Raw genomic sequence first — 12,866 nt, 5'->3', positions numbered from 1 at the left:
AAAAGACCAAGACCCACGCGGGGACAACTACCTTACGAAGGCACATGATTACAAAGCACAAACTACAATGGGATGACCACCTGAGGAAAAGCAGCACACAAAAGTAAAGCCACACACCACAGTGGAAGATACCAGGCCGCAATTTTTTCTCAAAAAAGGCGATACCTAAACTGTACCATGATGTTGAAAGGCAAGTGGTGACATCTCTGGCACACAGTGTTGGGTCAACGGTCCATCTCACCACGGATGCCTGGTCTGCAAAGCACGCTCAGGCCTGCCCGAAGACTAAGTCAGTCCCCACACACAGCATCTCTGCCCGCAGGCTGCTTGACTGCCTTGTCCGCCACCACCAACAGGGTCCAGGACTCCAGGTGGATTCCTGAATTTTTAAGGACGCTGCTAGCAGCAGCCGCTATAATAATTGTTCTGGTGCGTGTACATGCCTGCCTAATTTTTCTGGCTGCACTGCAGCTGCAACAACAAAACAAAAGGCATGTACATGTGCCAATTCCCCTTCGTGATCATTACCTTGCCTCGGTAAAGGGGCTTGCGTATCACAATGAAGCAATGACTGACGGCTATATGAGTGTTTTGGGGGGGCACACCCAAGATAATAAGGTTGTTGCTTCATTGTGGACAGACCAAATTTGATCAGCTGGACAGTCACTGTTGTTCTATCATTGAGCTACCACAGTCCGGCGACCATATGGGCTGGAAAGCTGCCATCACCTGCACTCTCATCATGGTGCACACCAGTCCAGCACGGCCGTCACTACACAAACAGCTGTTTGCGGTGCGTTACACAGTGATTTTGGTGTGTCAGTGTTCAGCAGTACTCTAATTACACTCCCTGATTGATGTATACACATGCAAGATGTTTTAAAGCACTTTAAGCCTGCAATTTAGCATTCAATGTGATTTCTGCCCTTAAAACGCTGCTTTGCGTCCAATCCAGTTTTTCCCCCGGGACTTTTGGCATGTATCCCACTCCGCCATGCCCCCCTCCAGGTGTTAGACTCCTTGAAACATCTTTTCCATCACTTTTGTGGCCAGCATATATTTTTCTAGTTTTCAAAGTTCGCCTCCCCATTGAAGTCTATTGTGGGTTCGTGAAAGCTCGTGCGAACCGAACTTTCGCGGAGGTTCGTGAACCGGGTTTGCGAACCGAAAATCGCGATTATTATGAAGACAGGACCAATTATTATGAACACAGGACCAATAGAGAGATAATACTGTAGTTGAGGGAGGGCCCTTCGGGGCCCCTCTGGCCCAAGGGCCCCGATGCGGTCACAACCTCTGCAACCCCTATTGCTACGCCCCTGGCTTTTGACAGTCTATTATTTATCTTTCTTTGAAGTTGCCGAGAGTGTAGGGCAACTTGTGGTGAACTCTCTGCAACCTCAAACAAAGCTAAACACTAGACAACTCTCTCCTCCTCTCTCTCTGTCTACTCTCTTCCTCCCCTCTCTCTCCTCTCTGCCACCTCTTTCTATCTGTCTCTGGGGAGATCCCTTCTCTCCTCTCTCTTCCCTCCCTCTTTCTCTATCTGTTCCCCCCTCTCTCTTCCTCTCTCTGCCCCCCCCCCCCTCTCTCCGTCTCTGCCCCCTATCACTCCCCTCTATCTGTTCTGTCTTTCTCTGTCCCCTCTCTCTCTGCCTCCCCCTCTCTCTCTCCATCCCCTGTCTCTCTCCCCACACTCTCTCTACCATCTCCTCTCTCAGTGCCTCTGGCAGTGCCCCACACTGTGCCCGATTCTGTATGTGCGTGTGTGTTTTGTGCCTCTCTATGTCTCTCTCCTCTCCCTCCCCTCTCTCTGCCCTTTTTGTGTCCTCTCTCTCACTCCCTCTCTCTCTCTGTGTGACCTCTCTCTCTCCCCCCCTCTCTCATGTTACACCGCTGTCAATTTGGTCTTACCCACTCCCACGCCCACTAAATGCATGACCACGCCCAAAGCGTGCCGCAGGCTGTTTCTCCCTAGTGCCCATGGGTGCCCTGGATCTCCCAGGATCCTAGCAACGCCCCTGGATTCAGTTAATTTGCATGGCAAAGAAGGACTTTGCAATTCATCTGAACACTCTTCATAACATTCTGCAGTATATGCATATTGCTATTATAAAAACTTAAGCACCAACTTTTCTAATTTCCTATATTTTTGACAGTCTCAAAACTTTTGGCCAGGACCATAATGATGAAACTTCTGAGGGGTGTATCTAGCTACTGAATCTGAATACTATCTGAGGGTTCATCTGGCTACCAAACACTGCTAACTGGGGGGCTCATATATCTGAGGCTAACTAATGCTAAGGGACACCTGCAGCTACTTATGTAAGGGAGAAGTGACAGCTGGGCCAGCCAGCACACTTGCGGTGTGGTTCAGCTGAGGTTTGTAGGTTCATGGAGGGTGAAGTATAGGGTGCCTGTAGGCTCCTGGGATGTAAATCCGGGCCTGTCTAGATGGATTTGCCTGCTTAAATTATTATCTAGAGATCATCTGGCTACCATGCCCTGATTGCCTGCAATACATGGTAACAAATATCATGAATTTTTAACATAAGAATAAACAATTTATTGACCTGTTTCAAGAGAAAGCAGAGGAGACTGGTATGGCTGTTTGTTAATGTCTCACCTGATGACAGTAGGAAATAACTCTGTAGTATACATATGACAGATTGAAAATGAACCTGCAATTGCAAATTTCCCAATCACTGCCAGCACTGTGGTTACAACAGGCAATGCTAGAAAAGGAACAAAAATGGATTATAAAAGCCAGTTTCATAGAGATGACGGTAACTTATAAAATTGCACAAGCACATTAAATTACAAATTTCAGTTTTGAAAAATACATGTATACCATGCACTGACAACACAAAATACATTTTACGGGAACCTGTAGTGAGAAAAGTGTAAATAAACTAAACCCAGCTCTGTGTAGCCCACTGAATGTACTATCGGTGTTGCCTGATCCTCACTGGTATAGTGTAGTATTCCCCAGTGTCCAGCTCCATACAGATCGAACCAGCAGCATGGTTACATGCGTAAATGAGAAATAGGCGCCTTGGAAAAATTGGACGTAGAAGATGGCCACTAGCAGAATATCGATACCGTTTGCGATACTGGTTATCTTTACTGATATTTTACTATGACTAAACCTACTCTCACACATTTCTGCCGATTCATAACACAGAACCCTCCAACTACTGAAGCCGAATACAGAACCCTCCTTCAACCCTCCCACTACTGATGCCTAACACAGAGCCCTCTCACTACTGATGCCTAACACAGAACCCTCCCACTACTGATGCCTAACACAGAACCCTCCCACTACTGATGCCTAACACAGAACCCTCCCACTACTGATGCCTAATGCAGAGCCCTCTCACTACTGATGCCTAACCCAGAACCCTCTCACTACTGATGCCCAACACAGAACCCTCCCTCAACCAATGCCTAACATGGAACCATCCCACTACTGATGCCTAGCGCAGAGCCTTCTCACTACTGATGCCTAACACAGAGCCCTCTCACTACTGATGCCCAACACAGAACCCTCCCACTACTGATGCCTATCACAGAGCCCTCTCACTACTGATGCCTAACACAGAACCCTCTCACTACTGATGCCCAACACAGAACCCTCTCACTACTGATGCCCAACACAGAACCCTCTCACTACTGATGCCTAGCACAGAGCCCTCTCACTACTGATGCCCAACACAGAACCCTCTCACTACTGATGCCCAACACAGAACCCTCCCTCAACCAATGCCTAACACGGAATCCTCTCACTACTGATGCCTAGCGCAGAGCCCTCTCACTACTGATGCCCAACACAGAACCCTCTCACTACTGATGCCCAACACAGAACCCTCCCACTACTGATGCCCAACACAGAACTCTCTCACTACTGATGCCCAACACAGAACCCTCCCTCAACCAATGCCTAACACGGAGCCTTCTCACTGCTGATGCCCAACACAGAACCCTCCCTCAACCAATGCCTAACACAGAGCCCTCTCACTACTGATGCCTAACACAGAGCCCTCTCACTACTGATGCCCAACACAGAACCCTCCCTCAACCAATGTCAAACACGGAACCCTCCCACTGATGATGCCTAGCACAGAGCCCTTCCTCATCCGATGCCTAACACGGAACCCTCTCACTACTGATGCCCAACACAGAACCCTCCCTCAGCCAATGCTTAACACAGAACCCTCTCACTACTGATGCACAACACAGAACCCTCTCACTACTGATGCCTAAAATAGAACCGTCCTGGTGTCCCCTAACCCTTAACCATCCCCCCTGGTGGCGCCTAACCCTACCCTTAGCCCTAACCCTAACCTCTCATTTTACACTCCGCTGGGGACTCTGCATAGGGAAGGAGGGAGGGAGGCACTTGGGGAGTAGAGTGAGACACCTTTTCATCATCAGATGCCTGTAGGAACGTGCCTACAGTGCCTTATGGTAAATCTGGCCCTGCTGATACCTCTTTTCCCATGAGAAGTCTTTACCTTTTCTCAAATAGATCATCAGCGACATCTGTATGCCTGATATTGTGATGAAATCCTTCCCCAAGAGTGTCCTGTCTGTTAATCTCAGTGTATTCTGGGAAATAATGGATGTTGCCAACATTGTTAGTGGGTGTATATTCATAGAGAAGGGCAGTTGGTGCTTGTTTTTTTTTTCATGCCTTCTAGAAGTAAAGATACTGACCAGCAGGCTCGAGGTGGATCAAACAACATGAATGAATTACAGATGGGGTATCAATCAGTGCTGCTCATCAGGATTCCGGATATTCGGGTAACCCGGATATCCAACCTTTTTGCAGCTATCTGACTTCTGATCCGGATCCCGGATACCTGGGCAAATCCGGATAGCTATCTGTGGATAGTTGGCTGGGCTATGCGGATATCCACGGATATCTGACCATTAAAATACTGTAAAAGGTTCAGGACATCCTGGGAGCCAATCAGAGGGCTCCCAGCAGAAGCCCCTGCAACCAATCACAGAGGGAAGCCTGGACAGCCCCACCTGATCTCATTAAGCCAATCAGAGGGCTCCCAGCCTAAACCCTGGCACCCAATCACAGAAAGGAACACTGGCCAGCCCCTCTGTATAATAATGAGGGCTGCCATGATGAGACATATCGTCCCTTGCTTGTGAATGCTCACTGACAGACAGTCAGAGTGTGTGCTGTGCTCCAGTGCTGCAGGCAGCTGCTATGTGTCTGTGTGTGTGCTGTGCACAGACAAGGCCAGCTGCTGCCTGCTGGCCAGCTATTAGCCTTAGCTGGTTACAGTTTAGGTTAGGTTAGGGATTAGGGAATAGGAACACGTGCAAAGTGCCACATGCAAACACGTGCAAAGTGCATAGTGCCACGTGCAAAGTGCCACGTGCAAACACGTGCAAAGTGCCACGTGCGAAGTGGCAAGCACAAAGTGCCACGTGCAAAGTGCCAAGCACAAAGAGCAAAGTGCCATGTGCAAAGTGCCAAGTGCAAAGTGCCATGTGCAAACACGTGCAAAGTGCAAAGTGCCACGTGCAAAGTGCCAAGCGCAAAGTGCAAAGAGCCACGTGCAAACACATGCAAAGTGCCACGTGCAAAGTGCCAAGCGCAAAGTGCGAAGTGCAAAGTGCCCCGTGCAAACACGTGCAAGGTGCAAAGTGCCACGTGCAAAGTGCCAAGTGCAAAGTGCACGTGCAAACACGTGCAAAGTGCCAAGTGCCATGTGCAAATACATGCAAAGTGCCACGTGCAAACACGTGCAAAGTGCAAAGTGGAACGTGCGAAGTGCCATGTGCAAACACGTGCAAAGTGCCACGTGCAAAGTGCAAAGTGCCACGTGCCACGTGCAAAGTGCCAAGTGCAAAGTGCCACGTGGAAAGTGTCACGTGCAAAGTACCACGTGGCACTTTGCACGTGGCACTTTGCACGTGTTTGCACGTGGCACTTGGCACTTTGCACATGACACTTTGCACTTGGCACTTTGCACATGGCACTTTGAACGTGGCACTTTGCACTTTGCACATGTTTGCACGTGGCACTTTGCACTTAACATCAGGCCTAGGTTCCAGACAGCGGTCATGCAACCCACATTGTGTTCAAAGTCCAAAGTGCAAAGTGCCACGTGCAGAGTGCAAAGTGCCACTTGCAAACACGTGCAAAGTGCCACGTGCAAACACGTGCACTTTGCACGTGGCACTTTGCACTTTGCACGTGGCACTTTGTACTTTGCGCTTTGCACGTGCCACTTTGTACTTTGCCCTTTGTACGTGACTTTGCACTTTGCACGTGGCACTTTGCACTTTGGACTTTGAACACAATGTGGGCTGCACGACCGCTGTCTGGAACCTAGGCCTGATGTGAATTGACAGCCTTTTTTTGGGGGGGGGGGGATTTTAAGTCCCCACATCATCAATTACTGTTCCCCTTTAAAAAATAATGATGCTACATGCCTCATTGACCCTAAAAAAACGTTTTTAAAGCAATTTAAAGGGCACTTCCAGGTTTTCTATCCAGATATCCGAATTTGCCCGGATATCCCGGATAGTGGGGTCAGATATCCGATCCGGGTCGGATACCAAAATGGACAAATCCAGATATCCGACCTGGATCCGGATTTTAAAAAAGGGTATCCGAGCACCACTGGTATCAATCATTTCTTGATCTATCTTCTATTTTTTAATGTCTTCATTTGCTATGTATGATTTTTTTCCCTGCTATCATCTTTTGGTAAAGTTTCACTTTAAGTGGTTGCCCCATAGGGTGGTTTGTGAGTGAGTATATCTAGAGAATTTATACCAGACTTCCAATTTGAGCCACATGCTACACTTAGAGGCTCTTGGTGTTCCCTTTGTCATTGTATTTTCCCTCATCTGAGGTAATCCAGATATTTGCAAAAATAATGATATAGATGCTTACATTTTGGTATTGCAGTTATAACAAGACAAACCGTTCCACCAACTAGAAGATACAGTGATTGGCTGGGCTTCCGTCCCAGGAGCTGCACGACAAACATGGAGCTAAGACCAGCTGGAACTTCTACAAGTCCAAATATAAGTTGGGTGAAGTATATGTCCAGACCAAAGCTGCCAACATTCAGACTTAATCCATAATAAACAAGGCTATTCACGCACCTGAAACCAGAGCAAAGCAATACAAATAATAAGGAAAATAAGAAGCAAAGTAAAGCAAAAGAGCCAAAGACTAGGAATGGGGGATAAGTGGGAGTCTTTTGTAGACATAAAGAAAATGTACAAAGACAGAAGCTATTGAATAAAACCAATGTTTTTTTCCTGTCAACTTGCACGTAAAAACTGATACATCTGTTTCAAAGTGGAGTGATCCTTAAAGAAAATTTTAAAAAGTGTACTTGTGAAGAAAAATTAGCCCATTAAACACTGAAGTATAGATACTCATTATACAAAGCTAAAACATTTAGGGCTGTTTCACTCTGAAAAAGGCAATTGCCAAGCGCAAGCAATTGCAATTTTGCTTGCCGATTTTTTGCCAATTGCGATTCTTGTTCTGGGAATAAGAATCACAGTGAGATCTCTCCCATAATGCTGGATGCCGAGCTTTTGCAAATTGCAACACTGCAGGGTGAAACAGCCTATAGGGGGCACTGCACCAGCTCTTTGCTGATCACCACTGTGCAGAACAATCATCCCCCAATCACCCCCAGTTGGAAACGGCGCTTTTACAGTCAAGGATAAACATTCCTGAAATGTGTACTACATTTGCCACAGATTGGTTTCTGATAACAATGTTACTTGGCTGCCTAGTGTCCACAAATATGGTAAACTGTAATTGCAGGGCAAGGGCCAATTACAGAAAAAAGTTGCACCAATTAACAGCACTTTTGCTCCGTAGCACTTTTTCTGTAATTGGCCCTTGCCCTGCAATACGTTTGTGCTTTTTTGCACATTTTTTTAATATTGTTGCACATATTTCTGCATTTTTTTTGCAATTTTTTGATGATGGTGGTACAGAGCTCTAATTAGAAAGCTGAGTTTAGTGCTGGCACTGATCCATGTCCAGTATGACGGAGCAGGTCTAGACCGCATCAAGCTTAAGCAGGCACAAGTTCTGCAGGGTTTTACTACGGGTGGTCCCAAGCGTACGAGAGGAATCAGCGCAGGAGACTTGGGAGCAGGATACAGCCTATATGGCTTATCCTGCTCCTGCACAAATTCCCATTGATTTTAACTACTATTCCCCCACCAAGCCGCCATGGATGGTGGGGAATGAAATAATTCGGCTTCCAGAAATTGCTGGAGGCCGAATTGTAGTGTTTTATAAGTAACTTCAGCTCCGTCTTCTGACGGCGCTGAAGTTACTCCCTGCTGCGCCCAAGTCTCCTGCGCTGGAATGAAAGTTTTTGGGTCCCAAAGGCAGAGCTGGGACAAGGTCCTCTTGCACCCAAGTCTGAGACAATCAAATACGTCCCTCAATCCCTCCTACCCCAGCCGTCATTCACTGATTACTATTAGACTAAAAGGTGCCCCCCCCCCCAGCACCTTAATCTTTAGTTATCTGGCTTGCAGTCACTGCTATGTATTCCCTTTTCTTATGTCTCTCTGCTTCAAACACATAGGGGAATGATAGCTGAGTGAGTTGTGCACTGCACCCTGAGGCAGGCTGGAGCCTCTCTTGCCTCTGACTCGGCCTGGCCCTGCCCTGAAAGAGTTAACATCTGCTCATTTTACTATTGTTGACTTGCTGTTGTCACATTACAAAGCACGATGGAAGCTGAGCATATGATGAGCAGAGGGTGCTCAGCAACACAACCCTGAGACCAGCATTGGGATTGACAGTAGATAGCACCCTGAAAATCTCAGCTTCATTTTCAGCTATGTGGCAGATGCAGAGTCTGCCTATTGGCTGGCTGCACAGACAGCCCCTCCTCCTAGGTAGCATCAAGCAGTATCAAGTGACCACATCAATAATTGTTCATTGTGTGTATGATCTATTACAACTGAAATATGTTGAAGTAAATTAGGGCATCTGTCAGGATAAATAAGGATATTTTCTTGCCTGTAGACATTTACATTGCATTTATACTGCCCTTACAAAACAGGACTTACCACAAAGTACTCATAACAAATGTAACTTTTCTTAAAGCTGGGATCCGGAAGAGGTCTATCATGTTTCCAGATTTCTTATGTTTTTCATTTTGTAGCTTGAAGACAGAATATTATAGTATACATGGACTCAAGAATTGGTCAACTGTCTTAAAATATGTATGTTATGATAAGTCCAGAGGATTCCCATGTCCTCTTCAACCCAACTTCTGCTGGCCGGGAGTCGGGACCCTCTGCCTCTTTGTGGCTACCATGTATGGGCACAGCTGTACTGCACAAATACAATATGCACGTGCACATTAGCTTGTGCATGGAGGAAAAGGCCATACACAAACGGCTTTGTGCTACTTTGGTTGCACTTGAACGCAAACAGTAGCATGAGCGCATATCTAACAAGCCCTTGTCGGATTTGCTTAGAGGGTCCCATCGTTGGATCAGTGGGGTCAAGGGTGATGAGAGAAGCCTCAGGACTAGACAGACTCCACCTTCTACTGAGGTAAGAATCAAACATTTACTGTTTTTCTCCATACAGGTTCTCTTTAGAATGAGGTCAATCAAAAATACAAGCAAACTGCGTTATAGACCAGACCCCCATTTAAAGATGTTTAAACACTTTATACTTTAGTATAAGTAACGGTCAAGGGTGATGAGGGAAGCCTCAGGACTAGACAGACTCCACCTTCTACTGAGGTAAGAATCAAACATTTACTGTTTTTCTCCATACAGGTTCTCTTTAGAATGAGGTCAATCAAAAATACAAGCAAACTGCGTTATAGACCAGACCCCCATTTAAAGATGTTTAAACACTTTATACTTTAGTATAAGTAATGGTTAAATCCATCTCCGAGACTTGCCTCAAAAACTAGACTTAATGCCAAAATTCCTCAGGGCCATGAGCAATAACTGGATAGATCGTAACAACAGACCATGCCCCAAAAACCCAAACCTCTCAACTTACCAACAGGGCCGGAGCTACCATAGGAAAAAATAGGCAATTGCCCCAGGGCCCCAGAGCCTGTAGGGGCCCCCAATTTGTCGCTCTCCTATCTTAACTGTTGCTCCCCAGGGACTCTGCAGAGTCGGTTAAGTTGGGAGGTGATTATAGGAGGGTCAGCAGCCAGCTCAGGAGGGAAATTTGGCTGCAACAAAGGGCCTCTAATGACACTTTTTGGTTTGGGGGGGTGTCTGTTGGGGGGCCCCCAGGCTAATTTTGCCCTAGGGCCCAATTGTTACTTGAACCAGCCCTGCTTACCAACCAACCAACCCTTATTTATTTTTATTTGCTGATTTACTCTTTGACTTGCTTTAGTGAGATAACAATTTTAACCAATGGTTAGTTTTTTAACTGTACTTTCATTTGTAATATTAGATCAACTTGGAAACAAACAACATGAAACATGGCCAATTGCCTATTCCAAAAATTAAAGCTGTTGCAAAAGTTATACTTTAGAGCTGCCAGCATTTAATTATTGTAAATTCCCTTGTCATCACCTGTGTCAGTAGTTTCTCTGAAAACTCCTTCTTGTTCATTCTTGCTGCTTTTTGGAGGAGTTCTTTGGCTTTTTCATTTTTCCCTTTTGTCAAAAGCCACCTGGCTGATTCGGGGAGTACCCTGCACAATACATTTTAGTATAAAATTACACTTGCACACTGGGGTTTGAAGCTTTGGGAGTCAACATTATGAGACAAGAGCATTAAGGTTTCTTTGGGAATGCAAGATTCAGTGACAGAGCTAATTTACACATGTGTATATTGATCTGGCCGTCCTGTCCGATCAAGTACCACATGGAAAATTGTAAGGAGAACAGAGGCGCCAAAAGAATAAAATGTATTAAAAGCTTTAAAATTCCTCGGGGCGGCAGTGGTGGACTCATCCCCCCGAAATAGACATAATACTGTCAGTTTCGCAGGTATATTCCCGCTTCTTCAGGCAATAAAAAATAGGAGTACACACAGTACAGTCTCAAGGTCACGATAAGCGCCTCAGTTTCAAGGTCACAGAGGCGCTTATCGTGACCTTGAGACTACTGTGTGTACTACTATTTGTTATTGCCTGAAGAAGCGGGAATATACCTGCGAAACGCATTGCACTGTTTATTGGAGTATATAAATAAACTTGTTTGTATTAAAATTGACGGTATTATGTCTACTTCGGGGAGATGAGTCCACCACTGCCTCCCGAGGAATTTTAAAGCTTATAATAAATTTTATTCTTTTGGCGCCTCTGTTCTCCTTACAATATCAGCATCCACCCCTGGTGGAGGGGTTGAATCCCCGTTTTCTTTTCCCTATCTGCAGAGAGCTACACCTTAATCCTGAGTGAGGACAGGTCTAATCTCCTCACCTGCCTATACAGTGGTTACCTATACGGTAACCCTGACTTGTGAGTATATTCATTTATATACCTCTCATTACCCATTATTGTACATACTACACTATATTGGGCTCTCGGTGTTCCCTTCTTTTTTTCTTCACATGGAAAATTGCTTGGAACAATCATCTAGCCATGAAATCAGCCATAGATCTGGTCATGTAAGCTAAAACCAAAGGAGCAAACATAGGAACTGGTATTGGGCAGCCCAGACAGAGGTCAATAATAATACAGCACTCTCACGATCAAAATTTACTAAAAAAAGACTGGTAAAAAAGGATGATCAATGAACATTTGTACATTGTAATTAAATAAGAAACACCGAGAGCCCAATATAGTGTAGTATGTATTGGAAAACGTGGATAAATGTAAGTGTGAGATGAATATACTCACAAACATGGGTTACCTCTTGGGTAACCACTGTAGATGCAGGTGAGGAGATTAGACCTGTCCTCACTCAGGATTAGGATGTCGCTCTCTGTAGATCAGAAAAGTAGGGGTAGGTCACCCCTCTACCAGGGGTGGACACAGTATTATCGTAAGAGAACAGAGGCGCCAGCAGGATAAAAGGTAATAAAAATGTTAAAATTTGCTGGGAGGCAGTGGTGGACTTACCTCCGGAAAGCAGACTCAAAATACTGTCTGAATTAAACAAATACATTTATTATTGGTACCCCAAAAGATGCAACGCGTTTCGCAGGCACAGCGCGCTTCATCAGGCAATAAGATAGGGGACAAACAGTAGCGCGTCAGTAGCACAATTAGCGCCTCTGTTAAGGTGCTAATTGTGCTACTGACGAGCTACTGTTTGTCATCTAGGAAGGTAAGCCAGTTCTTTCTTAGAAATAATACCTGTATTATAAGCTTGTGTCAGAATATCGTCCAGCAATGCTTTGTAATAGTATGTAGGGTTTCCAGGTAGAGGCACATAATTGTTGGTATTTTTCAATAACTTGTATGCTTCACGTAAATACATCTCTTTCGGCCACAAAACCACGTTGCCGCCCTTGTCCGCCTCCTTAATTAAAAAAGAGTCATTGTAAGACAAATCCTTGATGGCTTGCTGTTCCTCCTTACTCAAATTTTGGCCCTGATCACTTATATGCTTGTGTTGCGGATTTTTCCTCTTTTTCCTCCTATTTGTTTAATTCAGACAGTATTTTGAATCTGCTTTCCAGAGGTAAGTCCACCACTGCCTCCCAGCAAATTTTTAAATTTTTATTACCTTTTATCCTGCTGGCGCCTCTGTTCTCTTACGATAATATTTGTACATTTTGTATGTAAATGTATGCAGCTTCAAAAAGGATCAATCGCTTCCCACTGTGCTGGAATTTGGTTATGAGGAGATAAAAAAGAGAACAAAGGGATATCGGGAGCCCAATCAGGTTTAGCATTTTATTAAAACAAT

At 45.4% G+C, this 12,866-nt stretch overlaps 1 pseudogene; it reads right to left on the bottom strand.

Annotated features, from left to right (window-relative positions):
- The window catches only part of LOC137519658 (solute carrier family 22 member 13-like), a 77,435-nt pseudogene that overhangs the window by 26,151 nt on the left and 38,418 nt on the right, over positions 1 to 12,866 (bottom strand).

The sequence above is a fragment of the Hyperolius riggenbachi genome, chromosome 5, assembly GCF_040937935.1.
Source record: "Hyperolius riggenbachi isolate aHypRig1 chromosome 5, aHypRig1.pri, whole genome shotgun sequence".
Classification (NCBI taxonomy): domain Eukaryota; kingdom Metazoa; phylum Chordata; class Amphibia; order Anura; family Hyperoliidae; genus Hyperolius; species Hyperolius riggenbachi.
The sequence above is the reverse complement of the archived record's forward strand: the minus strand, read 5'-3'. Positions and strand labels throughout refer to the sequence as shown.